The 20,100-nt window shown below is 37.7% G+C and overlaps 1 pseudogene; it reads left to right on the top strand.

The window, feature by feature from the left end:
- Positions 1-16,095: 16,095 nt before the first annotated feature.
- LOC149240937 (protein AGENET DOMAIN (AGD)-CONTAINING P1-like) lies at positions 16,096-16,889 on the top strand (annotated as a pseudogene).
- Positions 16,890-20,100: the final 3,211 nt, after the last annotated feature.

The raw sequence follows: 20,100 nt of genomic DNA, 5'->3' as shown, positions 1-20,100 counted from the left end.
AGGAAGGATTGCTGTTCAGGGGAGGACAGTTGTGTATTCCGGAATGTTCGATGAGGGAAAACTTAATCCAGGAAAAACATAGTGGGGGTTTAGCCAGACATTTTGGCATTGATAAGACTTTGGATCAAGTGAGCCACTTCTATTATTGGCCAAAAATGCATAGAGACGTACAAATATTTGTGGCTAGGTGTAAGATGTGTCAGCTTGCGAAGGGACATAGTCAAAATATAGGATTATATACACCCCTACCTATTCTGGACAGACCATGGGACTCAGTGAGTTTAGACTTTGTCTTAGGTTTGCCAAGAACACAGAAGGGGTTCGATTCAATCATGGTGGTGGTGGATCGCTTCACCAAGATGGCACATTTCATTCCCTATAGGAAGACAAATGATGCCACACATGTAGCACACTTATTCTTCACAGAGATTGTCAGATTACATGGCTTGCCAAAGTCTATTGTTTCAGATCGGGACGGGAAGTTCACAGGTCATTTTTTGTTGACTTTGTGGAAAAAGCTAGATACCAAACTAAACTTCAGCTCAGCATATCACCCACAGACTAATGGGTAGACTGAGGTGGTGAACCAAAGTCTAGGGAATCTGTTACATAGTATGGTTGGTGAAAATTCACGACATTGGGATCACGTACTCGCACAAGAATGATTCACCCAACAGGAGTACGGGCAGAAGTCCTTTCCAGATCCTATACGGGATGCACCCCCGTGGTGTGCATGAGTTACGGGATTTGGGTTGGTTGGAACGAAAGAGTGCTGATGGTGAAGACTTCGCGAAGGTGATCAGCAAACTTCATGAACAAGTGAAATCCAAATTATAGGACAACAACCGAAGATATAAACAGAAGGCAGATTTAAAATCGCGGGAAGTGCAATTCAATGTAGTGGACTTGTTACTGGAACATCTATGTAAAGAAAGGTTTCCTAAAGGCGAATATAACAAACTGAAACTGAAAAAAAATAGGACCTTGCAGGATACTGCGAAAGTTCTCTGCAAATGCATATGAAATGAAACTACCCACAAATATAGGGATCTCGCCCATCTTTAATGTGGCAGACCTATACCCTTACATTACTGCTAATGTGGAGGACAGTTCGACAGAACACACACTTGACGAAAAGAGTACTTACAGTACCTGGTCAAATGGAAGGTGTAGAAATTTTGAATAATTTAACACATATTCAATGGAGATTATCCTGATCATGTACTATTATGGAAAACATACACAATACATAAGCTCCTCTACGTTGATCATCAATATAGCAGCATCAATAACAATAAAACATCAAGAGCCTTCACACATTAACACAGTATGTATCCCAGGGAAAGCATCTCGCTAAAAACCCCAACTATCTGTATATTAATGATTGAGTCATGTAACATTACACAGCATAATACTTCTCACAAGTATCTCCACCTCTGTTACACACAATACAGCTCAGATCTGATCTCCAAATCTCTTCCACTGCTTGCCTGCCTCCACTGCTCAATACCTGCTCAAGAACTGATGAGAATGGCTCACCAAACTCGTTTTTCACCTGCAAAATAGTCACTCACTCTTTGTTGGACGTGAGCACAAGCTATAATGTGGGCAAATACGTGAGCAAACTCATTGACATACTCAATCCTTTGATTGTGCAAGATCTGGGGCACAACTATAGTCACAACTGATAGCAATCTGATTCTCTACCACCTGTCCCTGTTGAACTGAACATGCACTGACATGCAACTGAGTTAACTGATGTATTCATTAGTTGTATTATGAGTTAATAACTTGTGAATTAATTAATAACTAATTCACCCAACTCATCTCTAGTCTATTTGCCAATTAGACTAAATACAACCAGTTTAACAAAGCTAAACTGAACACAACTCCATCAACTCCACAATCAACTCCACCAAACTCAAATGATTGAGTTCTAACTGAATTCATGCATGCAACAACTCAACTGGCTCATAAGAAAAGCGTATTTCCTTCTGACAGCTGCATGTGCCACCTATGTAGCTCAAACTAAAGTGCTCCAAGAGAATAAGATTAAGTTTATAGTGACTTTTCTATTTTTGACAGCCAGTCTAAAAATAGACATTGATCACTCACACTGTGATCACTCACACTTCCATCAAAAATAGAAGTCCATCTATTTTTTTCCCAACTTGATCAATCATCCATAAACAGCAACCTGCAATCCATAGACATGATCCATATGTCTAAAAATAGACATAGTCTAAAAATAGACTTGCGCCAAAAATAGCCTGCGGGCCCACTTAGTGAAGGCGACTCTTTTCACTAAGCTCCATCATCTTGTTGCAATCTCAAAACTCCCTCTCGACAAGATATGGATTATCAGCAACCCCTATCCTGCCTCGGTGGTACTCGAATTTGCTCCTGGTGAGAGCCTTCGTCAGAATATCAGCATCCTGATCCTCCGTTGGAATGTACGAAAGTAACATGATCCTCCGCTGCACACAATCTCTGATATGATGGTACCTGATGTCATCTGTTGAGCTCCCTGCCTAGTTTGCATCCTCCTGTCTGTACCAAGATCCATATCCCGATGTGCCTCTCAAGTGGCTCAATACATGCTTGCCCGCCTTCCAGAAGATCTTGGTAGGCTTAACCATAGCTTGTGAAAGCTAGTTAACTGCATAGCATATATCAGGTCGTGTATTGACCAAATACATCAATGACCCCACCAACTGTCGATAAACAGTGGCATCCACTTCTTCTCCCGAAGTGGCATCCTCCTTCCTCCAACCTCCAGGAAGAGGAGTATCAACAGGCTTGCAGCCATGCATGTTGAACTTCTCTAGTATCTCCCGAGCATACTTGCCCTGAGAAACAAACAGTCCACCACTGCGCTGCCATATTTCCAATCCTAGGAAATAGTGAAGGAGGCCCAAGTCCTTCATCTCAAACTCTGTAGCAAGATCCTTCTTGCATGACAGTATCAACAGCTCATCACCCGTTAGAATCAAATCATCAACATACAGTACAATGATAAGCAACTTACCCTCCACCACAATCTGGTATAGGTTAGGATCCGCCTCGCTCTTGGAGAATCCAAGTCCTGTGAAATAGCTTTCTATCCGAGTGTACCAAGCACGTGGTGCTTGCTTCAACCCATACAGCGCTCTCTTGAGCCTGCACACATGCGACTCGCTGCTGAAGACTTCAAAGCCTTCGGGTTGCTCAATGTACACCTCCTCCTCAATGACTCCGTTGAGGAACGCAGTCTTCACATCCATCTGATGAATGTGCCATCCCATCTGCGCTGAGAGAGCAAGAATCGTCCATATGGAAGAATACCCTGCGACAGGTGCAAAGGTCTCCTCATAATTGATCCCCTCAATTTGCGAAAAGCCTCGGGCAACAAATCTTGCCTTGTACTTCTCCACACTCTCGTCAGCTGCCTGCTTAACTTTGTAGATCCATCTCAAACCCACCACTGATTTCCCTTCTGGTCTAGGAACAATCTCCCATGCACTGTTTCTGACAATAGAATCATACTCTTCCACCATGGCGTCTACCCATGCGGGATCCTCCACAGCTTCCTCGAAAGAGGATGGCTAAGTCACAACACACTTGCTCATAAGAGCCATGTATCTAATGTACCGATCAGGTGACTGTCTCTGCCTGCGTTGGGCTGTAGGTGGTCCTACAACTTTCTCTGCATCTTGAGCCAGTCGCTCAGCTTCTGTCAAGCGCTTTCGCCCTCTGATGGTTGGCGCTGCATGAGTGGTCTCTTCCACTCCATGAACCTCATCCTGTGGCTGATCCACGTCCTGAAGCTCATCCTTAGGAACTAATAGCTCCTCATCTGCATGCAAGTGTAGCTCCCTCTCAAGCGAACACTTCATGGCTTTCTCCTCCTAAAATTTTATATCCCGTCGCACAACAGTTTTACCACTGTCTGGCAAATACACACGATAGTTGTGGGGCGTATCAGTGTACCCCACAAATATCCCAACCTCTGCGGTCGGCTCCAACTTCTTCCTGGCATCCTTCATCACATGCATGTAAACGTTAGCACCAAAAATCCTCAAATGAGAAAGATCAGGCTTCTTACCAGAATAAGTCTCCTCAGGTGTACTCATGCCAAGTATCCTATGAGGACAACAGTTCTGCACATAAACTGCTGTATTGCATGCTTCCGCCCACAAGTGAAGGGGTAGGCCCTGATCATGCAACATTTCCCGTCCAACACCCACAATCGTTCTGTTCTTCCGCTCAGCTACCCCGTTCTGCTGTGGGTTATGGGGAGCTATGAGCTCTCTACGAATCCCTTCTGTCTTGCAGAAATCCTTGAACTCGTCCGAGATGTATTCACCACCATTATCGCTGCTAAGAGCCTTCACCTTCTTCCCCGACTCCTTCTCGACCAGTGCTTTGAATTCACAGAACTTTGAATATGTCTTGTTCTTCTTCTGCATGAAGAAGATCCAACACTTACGAGAGAAATCATCAACAAAAATCACATAATACCTGTGTTTTGCTGTCGAAGCAACTGAGAAAGGTCCACACACGTCTGTGTGAATTCTCTCAAGGATCGTCGTGGCGCGACTATCCTTCTCGTGAAAGGTGGCTTTCACAAACTTCCCCAAAGTACACCCCTTGCACTGATCTGACTGCGCAAGTGTGCCTTTAGGAAGCCCTGTAGTGATCTGCTGCAGTATCTTCAAGGCTCCATGGTGAAGGTGACCCAATCTCCTGTGCCACAACTCGCCATCATCCCGGCTCACCAATCCTTCAGCCTTGCCTGCCATTGCTGCGCATCCATCTACATGCAACTAATAAAGGTTCCTCACTCGAACCCCTATCTTCCGGGTCTCACCAGTTGTCTTGCTACGCAGGAAGGCCTTTCCCTCGCTGAAAACAACATCATATCCCTTGTCTTCTAACATCGCCACTGAGATGAGATTCTTCTTCAATCCTGGAACATGCATGACTTCCTTCAATACAAAGGGTTTACCAGACTCCCTCTCAAAGGAAATGGTACCGATACCGGTCGCACTATATCTACCATCATCGCCCATCTCGATGTGCACTCCAAGATCTTTGTCCTCCAGATCAGAGAACAAATCTCTATCTCCCGTCATGTGAAAAGATGCACCACTGTCCAAGAACCACACTGATCCCATCACACTTGAAACCAAGCATGCGATCAATGAAAAATCAAGCTCAAACTGAGAAGCTAAGGCCTCTCCCCCTGCAGATCCAGCAGCTTGCTTGTTCTTCTTCTTCTGCGGACAATTTGTGGCATAGTGTCCGTGCTGGTGACAGTGAAAACACTTCACCTTGGACATGTCCTGCTTCTTGCCTTTCGCACCGGAATGAGAAGCTTTCTTTTTCTTCCCCTTCTTTGCTTTGGCAGCCAAAGCGCAATTCTCTTCATCAGATACCTTTGATGAAGATCCATTCTCACCTTTATTGTTTCTGAGTTTATCCTTGAGTGCCAGGTCGCTCTTGCTTTGGAATAACATTCGCAATCCGTTGAAAGACATTTCAACAACACTGCTGCAAATTCGAATTCCACCAGCAACGAACTCAACCGCTTCCGATCTAGAATTCGCGAGAACAAAATATTTCTCGTACAGAGATTGACTGTATGGGCATTCACCGGATATCTCAACTTCCAAAGGAAGGATGAATCCAGAGGCTACCTGGCCTAACTACAGACTCTGCCTGAAGAAATAGAATGTAAACACTTCCTGAATAGTAGATCTGATGATCAATCCTCGCTTGATATCATGTAAAAATCTCTTCTACAAATCAAGCAGCTCTGATACCATGTAGAAACTTTTTCTACAATTATCTAGCTCGCTTTGATACCATGTAGAAATTTTGAATAATTTAACACATATTCAATGGAGATTATCCTGATCATGTACTATTGTGGAAAACATACACCATACATAAGCTCCTCTACGTTGATCATCAATATAGCAGCATCAATAACAATAAAACATCAAGAGCATTCACACATTAACACAGTATGTATCCCGGGGAAAGCATCTCGCTAAAAACCCCAACTATCTGTATATTAATGATTGAGTCATGTAACATTACACAGCATAAGACTTCTCATAAGTATCTCCACCTCTGTTACACACAATACAACTCAGATCTAATCTCCAAATCTCTTCCACTGCTTGCCTGCCTCCACTGCTCAATACCTGCTCAAGAACTGATGAGAATGGCTCACCAAACTCGTTTTTCACCTGCAAAATAGTCACTCACTCTTTGTTGGACGTGAGCACAAGCTATAATGTGGGCAAATACGTGAGCAAACTCATTGGCATACTCAATCCTTTGATTGTGCAAGATCTGGTGCACAACTATAGTCACAACTGATAGCAATCTGATTCTCTACCACCTGTCCCTGTTGAACTGAACATGCACTGACATGCAACTGAGTTAACTGATGTATTCATTAGTTGTATTATGAGTTAATAACTTGTGAATTAATTAATAACTAATTCACCCAACTCATCTCTAGTCTATTTGCCAGTTAGACTAAATACAACAAGTTTAACAAAGCTAAACTGAACACAACTCCATCAACTCCACAATCAACTCCACCAAACTCAACTGATTGAGTTCTAACTGAAGTCATGCATGCAACAACTCAACTGACTCATAAGAAAAGCGTATTTCCTTCTGACAGCTGCATGTGCCACCTCTGTAGCTCAAACTGAAGTGCTCCAAGAGAATAAGATTAAGTTTATAGTCCAAATATTATTGTGAGATAATAATATTTGACTTTTCTATTTTTGACAGCCAGTCTAAAAATAGACTTTGATCACTCACACTGTGATCACTCACACTTTCATCAAAAATAGAAGTCCGTCTATTTTTTTCCCAACTTGATCAATCATCCATAAACAGCAACCTGCAATCCATAGACATGATCCATATGTCTAAAAATAGACATAGTCTAAAAATAGACTTGCGCCAAAAATAGCCTGCGGGCCCACTTAGTGAAGGCGACTCTTTTCACTAAGCTCCATCATCTTGTTGCAATCTCAACAGAAGGACCGTCCAATTGAGGACAATTCTTGGTTGGATGTAGGCCAAAGTCAAAACTTCGGGTACTCGATTGAAGAGCTCATGGACAAGAGCCATGAGATTCATTCACCCTAGGAGCCTGATGCAGGAGCATCCGACTCAGGAGGCGACAACTAGACAAGCTATTTTGATTAAGTTCACTTTTAGTTAGTTTTATTTTTATTTTTAAATGAAGGTTGTTACAACCAATGTTTTTATTTATAAACTGAACAGTAGTTAGAATAGGATTTGTTTAAAATAAGTTAGAAATGAAACTAAATGAAATTGGAAAATAAATATAATGTAATTGAGGGTGGTTCCTCAATAGTATGAGGCTGCCAGCAAGCATAAATAGGCAACCCAGAATCAAAAGTGGGGTGGCTGCCATCTAGATGAAAAAAAAGGAAAGAAAGCATAACTCTGAACAATTTATTTATTTATTTATTTATTTATTTTTTTATGAATTTAAAAAAAGCTTACAGGTATTCATTGTTTCAAAAGCAACAAGTATAAATTACTGTGCATAGCAATTAAACAACAAATTGTGTGATTAACATTCAAACTGCGCACTGAGACTGAAAGGATCAAATACGATAGAGCCAAACCATCCAGGTACATTACCAAATACATACTATTTGATTTAAATTAGAAATTTACAGTATATATATATATATATATATATATCTATATATATATATATATATATATATATATATATATATATATATATATATATATATATATATATTCATCAGGTCCACGGAAGTACAAGACAAAACTTCCAAATTCCACACAGGCCTCAAGACACAGAGCCCTAAAAAAAATTAACCAACAGTCCTTCATACAAACGAGATAGGCCGAGGAGGGTTTCCACAACCCAAATAGACCAAAGCAGTGCACAGACGAAAAAACAGACATGACAAGCAACAACAGAAGGCCGAAACACATTCCCAGAATAGAAAACAAAATCAACAGGATGGGCTCGTTGCAGAGGAGGCAACCAAGTATCGACAGGCCAACAAATTGAAACCCCAAGAGTTAAACAACTATAGCCCGAAACCAAAATGCAACCGCAGAGTGCAGTCAAGGAAGGACTCTACCTAATTTAAGCACATTAGACCCAAATCTTCAAGGACGATACCATGGCGTTTCATCCCCAAGAGGCAGCGCCTTGCCCCCACATCAAAGAGGAGAGGGATACCTGCATAGTGACAAGAAGATTGTTAGAGAGGAAGGATAGCTATATAGCACACAACAACATTAGAGAAAAAACAAGGAACTTGGCCCACAGCGAATACCTGAAGGGGAGACCAGACTCCACAACTGAGCCATGAGTTGAAACCTCAACCTGAGTGCAACCAATGGTCGAAGTGCCATGACACCACAGCCTGCTCACCAGGAGCAAGGTCGTTAATAAAAACTACAGGAAGGCAAAACAGTGGAATCATAACAGAGTTTTTACGTGTCAAATAAGTAGCCATGCCATCGACGAGAGTAATAGGCGAAGGGCTTGTGAAATGTGACCAAACCCCAGTTAGAAAACATCACCTGCAAGTTGTAAAAGAATCGTTCACAGAAAGTCGAAATAAGGCATATCCAGAATGACAAACCAAATCTGAGACCTCCATGAAAAACCAGGTGTACAGCAGCCACGAGGTCCAACGAAAAATATTCATATAACTAGCAAACGATAGAGGACTGGAATCAGAGAAGAACCAAGAGGATAGTGGGCAACAAAGACCCATCTTCCTCCAAAGCCGAACCAGACGAGCCACAGAGCAATGGAAGCATAACTCAAACAAACAACAACACAAACGAGCCCAGGTCGAGCCATACCATAGACGTCATGCTCACACAAAACGAGACCAACCTCGGGCTAGATGCGCATTGAAGGTGCCATAAACCCTCACCAAACCTCAGTGTGTGCCAGCGCAGGAATGACCAAGGACGGGCTAGCTGCCACATAAGTCTTGCCACGCAACCATCTTGAGATTGCCATTAGGTGGTGTGCATTAATGAAGCGGAGAGAGGGAGAGTGCTACACAATGATGGACATAGATAGAATGAAAACGGAGAATAGAACCATTGTTAGCAGAGGGACTAGGAGGGAGGATAGAGTTATGAATGGCTTGGCCAGGTAAAAACAGCTCGTTTGAATGTGTCAGGTGTTAGCCACGTGTCATATTTTTACTAAAAGGAACAACGAAAATGGATTGCAGTGATTGGCTGGGGTGAATAGTGTCTACTCACCCCAAGCCAGCAAAGAAAACGCCTTTAGGCGTAAAAATTAAATGGCATTGCTAACTTCTGCATATGATTTTTTGGTTGTTTGTTCTTGATTTTAATGGAGAGTAATTGATTCACCAATCTACGTCTTGGGGTTAAAATTCAGATGATGCTTGATGGATAAATTTTGAGCGATTTTAGCTTTACATGGATTTATTTGGCCATATGTTGGCATCTTTAACAAAGTAAATACATAACTTCATGAAATTATGTGCTTCTCAAATCCACCATGGGATTTTCCTAATTGCATTTAAAGCATATAGTTTTCTTTGTATCGGAGCTCTAGATTTTCATATAAATTATCTAAATAATTAAACGGATTTGCTTAAAAAAAAAAAATTCTCAGGTTTTCTTTTGGTCAATATGCTGAATTTAACTAAATTTGAATTTTAATAGAAGTGAATATTTGAATACTATATAAAGTTTTTTTGTTTGCGCAGTATTTACACAAAATTATCGTTGTGTTTGTCTTATTTTGTTTTGCAGTGCAATTGGTAATCTTTAACTAACATGTTTATGGCTTGGTGTGTGAAAAGTAGGAACATTATGATGTAATGTGAAGTGAATTTCTAAAATAAAGAGGAATTTGGCTTTGTTTCACTAATTTTGAAAAGGTATTTTGTGCTTCTTAACATAAATGAGTGTGAATCTGCATGTATTGTTGGAAGACATTAATTCCAATCACCCTCATTAATGTAGTTGTTGGACTGTTCTAGATAATTCAGCAGATATTTTAGGCATAGTTTCTAGAAATGGTTGACAAAATGAGCAAGCTTCCTGAAGAAGCCACTACCCCACCAAATTCCAGAAGTCTCTCTGTTGTATATAAATATCTGTTTAGACATCGAATGAAAGTAAGCTCTGAGTTGGTTGTGTGTGCATCTCTGTAGCTCTGCTCTCTCTGATATGGTATCAGAGCCTAGGGTGTTGGATAGGAGACGATGAAGGCCCATCCTAGGTAGTGAGGGCTCGGTAAGTGCGGAGGAGAGTCTGCTTTGTGTTGTTGTGTTTTTCGGTCTGGTGTGCACAGAGCAGTGTCATGGAGTTGTCGTTGCCTATGTAGTCTGCCACCGTCTAGAGCGAATCTGTTCAGCTGATAATCTGTGTTTGAGAACCGAAGTTGCTGAAAAGTGTAAGGGTGTGCCAGTGAAGTGTTGCTGCAAAGAGACTGCAGACAGAGATTGGGAGAGCCGGTTAGTGTGAAGTTTCTCAATGAGCGATCTGTTGAGATTGCTGTGGCCGTGATTGTGAGTGATCAGTGGAGAGATTTTTGTGGTCGTGATTGTTTGCTACAGAGTGTCCAGAACATAAGTTTTGGTGGAAGGTGTATTTGCTAGAGGTTTTGTGTTCCATTGAGTCTTGAGAAGGCGAGATCTGAAGGAGCTTAAAGGCCGAGGAGTGGAGACAACTGTGAAGGTCTCGGGGAGCGAGATCCGATTTGTGTGTGAACAGTGGTGGATTGTGTGCCACCAGGGAGTGTTGTGAATTTGTTTGTTGGAGTGTTAGAGTCGTGAGAGGCATTGTTCATACCTAGTTTTTTTGTATTTGGGTAACCCCAGGCAGAAAGGACCAGCTAACTAGGCAGGAAGATAAATTGAGGCGCGACGTGGAGTCAAAGACCTGTGCGTCGTTGAGTCGAGACCTGGGAGAAGTGACAGGGCACGTAGCGTGCCCACCTGTGCATGTGTAGCTGCTGGAGCCAATGGCGCTGTGTGGTTGAGGCTTGTGAGCATTCGAGAGGGCCGAGATTTGTGAGGTTGGAAGCAGAATTAGTGGGCAGATCCGTTCAAAGCCACGGACTTGGTGAAAGCTGATGGTGGAAAGTCTATTTCGATGTTGTGATGAGTGTGTTATTGTGGTCGTGTAGATTTTTGCTAGTGAATGTCTGTGCCTAGGTGAAGTGCAAAGCTCGGTGTGAAAAATAAAAAAATAAAATAAAAATTGTTGTTGTTGGTTTCCAAAGGCAACAAGCAATTTGTGTGCGAGTTTCATTCAGTTATGTCTCATAAGTAATTTTGTCTCCTTAGCAAAGTGCAGTACTGGAGTAGAATATGTTAAAATTCATACAAAATTACCTACCCTTTTCAAGTCGCATAAAATCGCTCAGACTCTTTGCAGTAACTGTGTTGATTTTTTATAGTATCGTTTGCTCATGTATGAGGGAATTTAAGGAATGAAATTAGTCTTTTCCATAACTCTGATTTGATATCAGAAGAGGAACAGCGGGATAAAACTCGGATTTCTAACAAGTTCTTGCAAGGTGTGTCTCTTTTGCACATGGTAATTGTAAAGCTAAAACCAGTGGTCAAGGATAAGAAGTGAGAGGCAAAGCCGAGAGGTGCTATTCCAAGAGTGGTGCTATTCTGAAGTCAAAGCTCGCCAGAGTTTAAGGAAAATTTAAGCCTAGCTGATATGTCTATCTTTTTAGACTTTTTTGACAATGATCCTTTCAATGATCATTTTCTCAGGAACCCATTTGGGATTAGCAGTATTTTTGAGTTCATTGACAAACAGTATCATGTTGTTGAAGAAATCACTCATGTTGTTGAAGATCATGTTGTTGAAGAAATCACTCATGTTGTTGAGGATCATGTTGTTGAAGAAATCACTCAGAGTAAAAACCCAATTGTTAGAAGTTTTATTGGATCTGCTTTCAAGATGACTGCTACTGTGGAGGATACTACCATGGATGTTCTTCGGAGGCCGCTCATGTTCAAAAATGACTACATTTTGATGGCTCGTTTGCTGGTTCCTCATGGAAAGTGGGGAGAACTTGAATTAGATTACCTTGTTTGGGGTCTTGCATTGCATCCTAATCTGGAAAAGGTTGTTGATATTAAGTACATAAGCAAGGAGCAGAGGAATTCTTTTAGGAAAGCCAGAAAGGTGAAGATGAAACTGCACCAGCAAATGAACAAGCATGGACCCCTTAGCAAGAAGTCAAAAATGAAATGTTTTGTTGTAAGCCTAGCTGAGACTTAGACCAGCAGGCATGACAATTAAGAGTATAGTGTCTTGTGCTTTTGTTATATGGTTGGAATTAAGGGGGAGTGTTGGAAGACATTAATTCCAACCACCCTCATTAATGTAGTTGCTGGACTGTTCTAGATAATTCAGCAGATATTTTAGGCATAGTTTCTAGAAATGGTTGACAAAATGAGCAAGCTTCCTGAAGAAGCCACTACCCCACCAAATTCCAGAAGTCTCTCTATTGTATATAAATATCTTTTTAGACATCGAATGAAAGTAAGCTCTGAGTTGGTTGTGTGTGCATCTCTGTAGCTCTGCTCTCTCTGATATGTACAACAATTAATTTTATTTGCATTACCTACACTTTCATCTAAATTAAAAATTTGAATGAACAATTTATGGAAATTTTCAATTATTTTAAAAGCATGTGAATTTAAACCTTACACAAGACTCTCCCTGCAATTGTCTTGTTGTTCTTTGCAGTGAAGAGCTGATTGTTGTTTTTCTTTGCAGTGAAGAACATATTGTTTTACGAGCTTTGCTGGTCTTTAAACCATAATTTTATGCCTCATTTGCGAAAAGTAGATAAAATACGTTGTAAGGTGAACAAATTTATGAAGTGACAAGGAATTCGGCATATTATGTGCTTATGAATCTGCATGTAAAGCAATTAATTCCCTTTTTATCTGTCACACTTTCCTCCAAATTGACAAATTGAGTGAACAAATTCAGTAAGGAACTGAAAATTTTCAATTATTTTAATAAAATTTGAATCTTACACAAAACACTTCTTGCGTTTGTCTTGTTTTTCTGTGCAGTGAAACTGTTCCGTCACTATGCCAATGGCTCTTGCAAATCCTAAAACTCTCCCTGCGTTTCTCTTGTTTTTCTTTGCAGTGAAACTGCACCGTCATTATCCCACTGGATCTTGCAAATCCAAGTTAGAAAGGATAAATTCGATTTGATTTCTTTCTGCCACGTCAGGAAGAAGAATTCTCAGGCGGACTGGTTATTTAGAAGGGGATTTATTTAGAAGCTCATTCTATAGTCTGGGGATTTATTTAGAAGCTCATTTTATGGTCTAATACAGGGTTGGAATTTCAAAAAAGACCATCCTTTTTACGAGTTTCTAACTTGTTTTCATAGTTTGAAGGTAGATTTTTGAAGGTTTTGTAATTTTTTCACTTGTATTTGAAGGGCAAATCACCCAATGACGACTAATTTGTCTGTCAAATTCTAACCCTGGTGTAATATGATGTGTAACTTTGTCCATCATCAAAGTTGAAATTTGGCACATGTCCACTAAAATAAAAATTTTAAAAAATCTAAAAATTAGAAAATTTAAATAACTACAAAAAAACATTTAAATAAAGTAAACTCATAAATAAAAATTTACAAATAAAAAAATTAAATCTCTCTAAGTTCATATTAAGCTCATATTTGATCTGATGTTAAATCTATATTTAAAATGGATCTATACTAACTAGATATAAATGGATTGATCAAAAATCAGTCATTATCAGCCCAGGGTTGTTTTTGTGTGAAGGTAGTTTCACTTTTTTGGTGACATCTTTTGGCAGGCAGGTGGAAGCTTGATACTCTGTTTTGATTGGTTGGGGGTTTATGCTGCCCAGATTGTTGGCCTCATGGGATGTTTTTTGTAATGTGTTTTTTTTTTTTCTTAACTGGTTCCCGGCCGTGTTTTGGTTGGGTGGAACTTTTAATCTGTGGTGAAATCTGTTTCTGTTTGTAGAAAGTGTCAAAGAAACTTTGCATATATAACATTTTTATGTTTATAAAGGGCTTTTGAGAAACAAAAAAGGAATGTTTTACAGATTTTGTTAGTCTTTAAACAATAACTTTATAGCTTATTCGCTAAAAATAGATAAAATGTGCTCTAAGTTGAACAAATTTCTAAAGTGACATAGAATCCGGTTTCTAGGCCAAGACAAAGTAAATATTTATTGAATTTCCATTTATAAATTATAAATTATGTAATTCTTGACCTAGATTAATGTGAATCTGTTATGTTACGAGCATGTGAAGCCGATCATATGATGCATTTTCATTTAAAGAAACAAATTCGATAAAACAACACATAAATTTCAATTATTTCTGTTCCATGTGAGTTTGAATATTTAAAGCGAATATATTGGAACACCTGGATCAAATTTGTTTGTTTTGTATTGTGTTTATCCAAAATTCTCAGTGCGTTTGCTTTCATTTCGTTTTGTTTTGAAATGTAGCATTGATATTGTATAGTCTTTGCCAGTTTTTAGACTATTACTTTATGGCTTATTCCAGAACACTTGATCAAATTTGTTTGTTTTGAACTGTATTTATCCAAAATTCTCCATGCGTGCGTTTTCGTTTTTTTTTTAAATACAATATTGATATTTTACTGTCTTCGCCAGTTTTTAGACTGTTACTTTATGGCTTATTTCGCTAAAAGTAGAGAAAAGATGTTGTATTGTGAAACAAAATTGTAAAATCGCAAGGAACTCCATGGGAACTGTTACTGCAAACATTCACAAGTTTATATGTGGATCTTCTCGAGTAAGCAATGGGAAAGCAATCTTTTCAAGTATTACATAGACTTAGAAATATGTGTGCAGAGCGCTGATGTAAATGTTTTATGTATTTCCTATTTATCATTTTGTAAAATTTTGAAGCTCTTTATTTCTTATTTAACGTTGAAGCTCCCATGGGCTGACGCCATTACAAAAAACAAAGACGCGGATTCAGAGTTTGCTTTCTCAGCTGAATGCAAGACCACCCAAGTAAAGTTTGAATCGCGCGGTGAGATGTTTAAGTGCAGTTGGAGCGGAGAGTGGCGTGCATTAATGACGCTGAGAGATGGAGAGTGCTACGCGACGATGGACGGAGAGATAGAATGAAAATGGAGAACGGATCCATTGACAGCAGAAGCGGAAGGAGGACTGAGTTATGAATGGTTTGAGCAGCGGCCCCTGCGTTACCTGAGAGAATAACGAAAATGGATTGTGTTGATTGGCGGGGTGAATAGTCTCTGCTCAGCCCGCAAAGAAAACGCCTTTCCGTATAAAGAAAACAATTTTCCGCGTAAAGTAAATGCTGGCTTAAATATTTATGATTTTGAGAAAATACAATTTATAATATAGTTTATTATATTATTAAAATAGCTCAACATTGTAATTTTTTTGTTGTTTAAAGTTTATTTTTAAAATATATGAATAGATTTAACATCTTAAATTTTTTTTGAAAAACAATTTTATTAAAATTATTGATTTAATTTTGCACAAAATAAAGTAATAATTATATGTACTAAAAAAACAAACCAATTATCTATTAGTTAAGCTGACTATTAAAATGATTTGATTTTTATACAAAACACGGAGTTAAAAATCATTAACTTTTAAATTAAAATGTTCTGAAATCACAAACCTCCAGAGGCTCCCACTTTCATAAATAAAGCATTGATGCATGAATTCCTTGTGTTGGTCTCTAGTTTGGGGAGAACATGCATAGGAGGGCTTGCTTTCGTGTAACTCTCAGTCATATATGGCTGCATATTTTTAGGTGGGTGTGTTTTTCTTTGATCAGAGCACCGAAGGCAATTTTGGTTATATTTTGAGAGAACAGCGAACCATAATTGTATTTTATTGTTTTCTGAAACCCTCCAGATTCGAAGGGAATTGATCTCGTCGTGTGCTGTTCAGAGACATAATCCATTTGTTTATAAGGTATTTTTATAATTTCCTATCCAGTAATTTGGCAAGTGTTGCAGGAGGTAGAAGTATGGATTTGACGGAAGGAACGAGGGTTGAGGTGTGCAGCAGTGAGGATGGTTATGGCGGGGCCTGGTTTGAAGGAGTTATCCTTGCTGTTACCGCAAATGGCTGGCGTTGCAAGATACGATATGATAAATTTGTGACGAATGATGGAAAACCATTGGAGGAGGAGGTGTGGCTGCACAGTGAAGTAAGACCAATTCCACCCCACATTCAGTTGCCTCTCCATTGCTCAGCTGGGGACGCAGTGGAAGCTTATGACACAGACTGCTAGTGGCGCGGCTTCATCGTCAAATTGCTTACAGGCGCAGAAGAGGAGCTTTGGGCAGTCTACTTCCCTGACACTCGCACTCTCAAGGCATACCCCCATTCAGACTTACGCCCAGCTCAAGATTGGCTGCAGGGAAACTGGGTCTTGGCGCTTCAGGTTCTACTCTTAATCTATAACACTGATTCCCATAACAATGGGCTTTTCTTAATATATAACACTGATTCATGCAATGTTTTTGTGATCTGGTGGTAAAAACTATTTGAATAACTATATTAAATTAGGGTTTCTATTATACTTTAGTCAAGTAATGAATATTAAACCGTAGGCAGGAAAATAGAGCAGTGATAGAGCAAGTAATCCGGTATTTTGCTCTCGACAACTTGGAAGAAACTCCTCTCACATCAGGCGGAGAAGGCGACGGAAAGAAAGGGAGACAGGCTGTCAAGGGAAGAAGAGGTTGTGGTAAAGGGAAGAAGTTGAATACGATTGAACGATTGTTAATACGACAGTGTCTGGCTGAAAAACGCTAGAATACCCAAAAATGCTGAACTGGGCCCTCTACTTTCAACTCTAAATTCTCTCGACAGAGTTCTCAAGAGAAGCGGGATTTGTAGAATGAACAGTAAATCAAAGCACTTGAAGTTTAGGTGGATGACAAGACACAAATGGGACTTCATTCAATATTTTGGACCACACACAAATTAATCTCAGTTTTTTGGTTGCTGGCCAGATCAGTGTGCCACTTTTATTTTTATATAGGATTTCCACAGTGAAGAGATAAATTTCTATATTGTAAAGTCATGAGTAATTTTGACTTCAAATATTGTTACACACTGCAGAAATCTTGAATGAATTGATATTATGCAATCGATTTTGGTTTTTTTTTGTTAAATAGAGTTTTTAACGACTTGTACCTGAAATCTTATCTATTCAATAAAAAGGTTGATCATTTCTTATTAATTTTTCTTTTCCTTACAGAAAAATATACTCGACATTTCAATCTAGTCAAACTCACTTAACAATAAAACCAACGTGTATAAAAGAAACTCACTTAACAATAAAAGCAACGTGTATATGCTTTTATAGCGGAGTGAAGGATTTTTATACTTATATTTAAACATATTATTAATTTACTCTAAAGAAACTACAAAATAGTAAGGAAAACACTGGAAATTTGGGTAAGATTATGATCAAATTTAGATTACAGTTGTCAAACATTAGGATTTTCAGTGCCTAAAGTTTTTGATGGCACTCAATCTATTTCAATCATAAAAAAATGATTTAAACACTCAACAACCTAATTTTTTGAAATTTGTTTTACCAATTTTGGCAAAAAAAAATTGGTCCTCCAAATGAATTTGTGACATCGTTAGAAACAACCATATCAATTCAAAGAAAGGTTTTTATATTTATATTTTATATTTAAAAATATCAATTCAGTGGAAACTCAAAAATCTTTAGCTTAAATCATTATGGGCAAAGGACATGTACTCCAATACATAGGTCAAGAAATTAACAATGTGCATGAATTCAAAAAATCACATCGCTGCAGTGTTTGAACTGTTTCTTTGATGGTGGTAATGGATTCAGCACCATCAAGAACCCGTGTGGCACCCAAAATCTTGAAGTTGGAACTTTAAAAAAAAATCTCCCAAATTTTATTATAATTTTGCCAAAATTTCTATTATTTTCCGAACTAATCTGTAAGTTTCTCCTAAATTTTATTATAATTTTGTCAAAATTTTCTATTATTTTCCAAGCTATAAGTTTTTTAAACTTAGAAATTGGCTCACTCTAATAAATGTGATCAATAGTGACGAGTCACAATCTACACATACATCTACGGGAAAATGAAGAGACGACCGAGCCTTTAAACAAACCCTCAATCTAGCTCATGTGTAACCCTAGGTTAGGAGCACGATCAAAGCCAACAACTTTAAAATTTATGTAAATATCAATAATGATATGCAAACTTTAAAACTGTGAGTATTTGATAGTTAAAACAAAAGAACCAAATTTAATTACTAATAACATTTAATAGGTAATTAACAATGGTGTGCATTAATTTCTCGTTACATTTCTACCATTTTGGTGTATACATTTGAAAAATGATTCTATCCCACTTGCAATTGAAATTGTTCACTGAAGAGTTAATAATCATCTCTATTAAAATCACATACTTATATACATCCACTTGTTCAGGGAAAAAAATGAGTGTAGTAATAATTAAAGTAGTTGTAATAGTTGTAAGTTATAAATAATATAGTTGCAATGGATGCAATGGTATATGCGGTTATTAATCTTTCTCAACATGAGAAATGTGATTGCACTCAATTATGTCCTCTATATGTACAAGTGTCAAGTATAGGTGTAGTTTAACTTATAGATAAAATGGCTTTTTTCAAGACCATTTCAAAACATGAGAAATGTGATTGAACTCAATTATGTCCTCAATATGTACAAGTGTCAAGTATAGGTGTAGTCTAACTTATAGATAAAATGGCTTTTTTCAAGGCCATTTCAAATATGACAGAGATTTTTAAAATCTTGAGTTTAAATTGTTTAATGCATAATTTGAAAGCCATAGGGTTTTTTAGGGTGCTAAATCTATTTATACATTCAAAAATGTATTTTAAACAACAAAAAATCTTGAAATTGTATTGCCGGATTTTTGTGAATTCAAGTGAAAAGGACTATTTCATCTATTTCAAGTATATATAGAAATTTTTACTGGTGACTTAGTTTTACAATATATATTTTTAAAATAATAAAAATGTAGGGAAATCATAAATTTTAAAAAATTATTTGACTAATTTGAATTTGAATAATATCGATTTAAATGTCCCTATGAAATTATTTTTAAAATATAATATTATAAAATTTAGTTTCTTTTAGTTTGTTGTTTTTTTGTTTATTCATTATAATTTGATTTATTTTTATTGTAAATATCTACATTAAAAAAATTATAAAATGATTAAGTATAAAAATATGTCATCATTTTTAAGAATTTCAAAATTGAAAAAGCAAATTTAAAATATTTTATATAAAGTTATCTATATATTATTATAATTAGTTTTTGGTAAAATGAAATAAAATTTGGATTTATAATTAAGGAAAATTAGAGTTTGGAATATATTTGAATATTTATAAATATATTTTTTGTGGAATAAATCAATTTTATAATTCCCTTAAAGACAAGTGTTGAGAGGCTTTGTTTTTTTCTTCTTCTTTTTCTTCGATAATTATCATACCTCAATGGGGCTATAGACTTGATCTATAAATTTAAAACACTCGATGAGCACTAAAAATATTTGAAATTTGAATTTCAAACACTCGCACTCCATCTCGAGTTGTTGATGGCCTAAAATACAGAGTTTTAAGACATTTTCAAATTTATATGATATTTTTTATCTAATGTATTTTAAACATAATGCTTGAAATTCTTTTGAACAATTTGAAAGGCGCTAAACAAAAAATCAATAATATAAAATATACACAACTAAAAAATTTCAAAAGATATCACTATCTTCGTTTAAGAGTATTCTTCAAAATGATACCATTGGTTTTTCAATTTATTTAAAGAGTTGAAAAAAAACTTACATGAACACATGTGTCTCCAAAATGAAATTGAAATATTACTTCACCAACTTCTAAAAATAATAAAAAATATAATTTTGCTTAAAAAATAATTTTTTAATATGAAAAACTTAGTTCTCTCCCTGTAGACCATGCTTATGCTTT

The sequence above is a fragment of the Pinus tabuliformis genome, chromosome 8 (genome assembly GCF_031772625.1).
Source record: "Pinus tabuliformis cultivar Carrire ecotype Pingquan chromosome 8, CPIR1, whole genome shotgun sequence".
In the NCBI taxonomy this organism is placed as follows: domain Eukaryota; kingdom Viridiplantae; phylum Streptophyta; class Pinopsida; order Pinales; family Pinaceae; genus Pinus; species Pinus tabuliformis.
The sequence above is the reverse complement of the archived record's forward strand: the minus strand, read 5'-3'. Positions and strand labels throughout refer to the sequence as shown.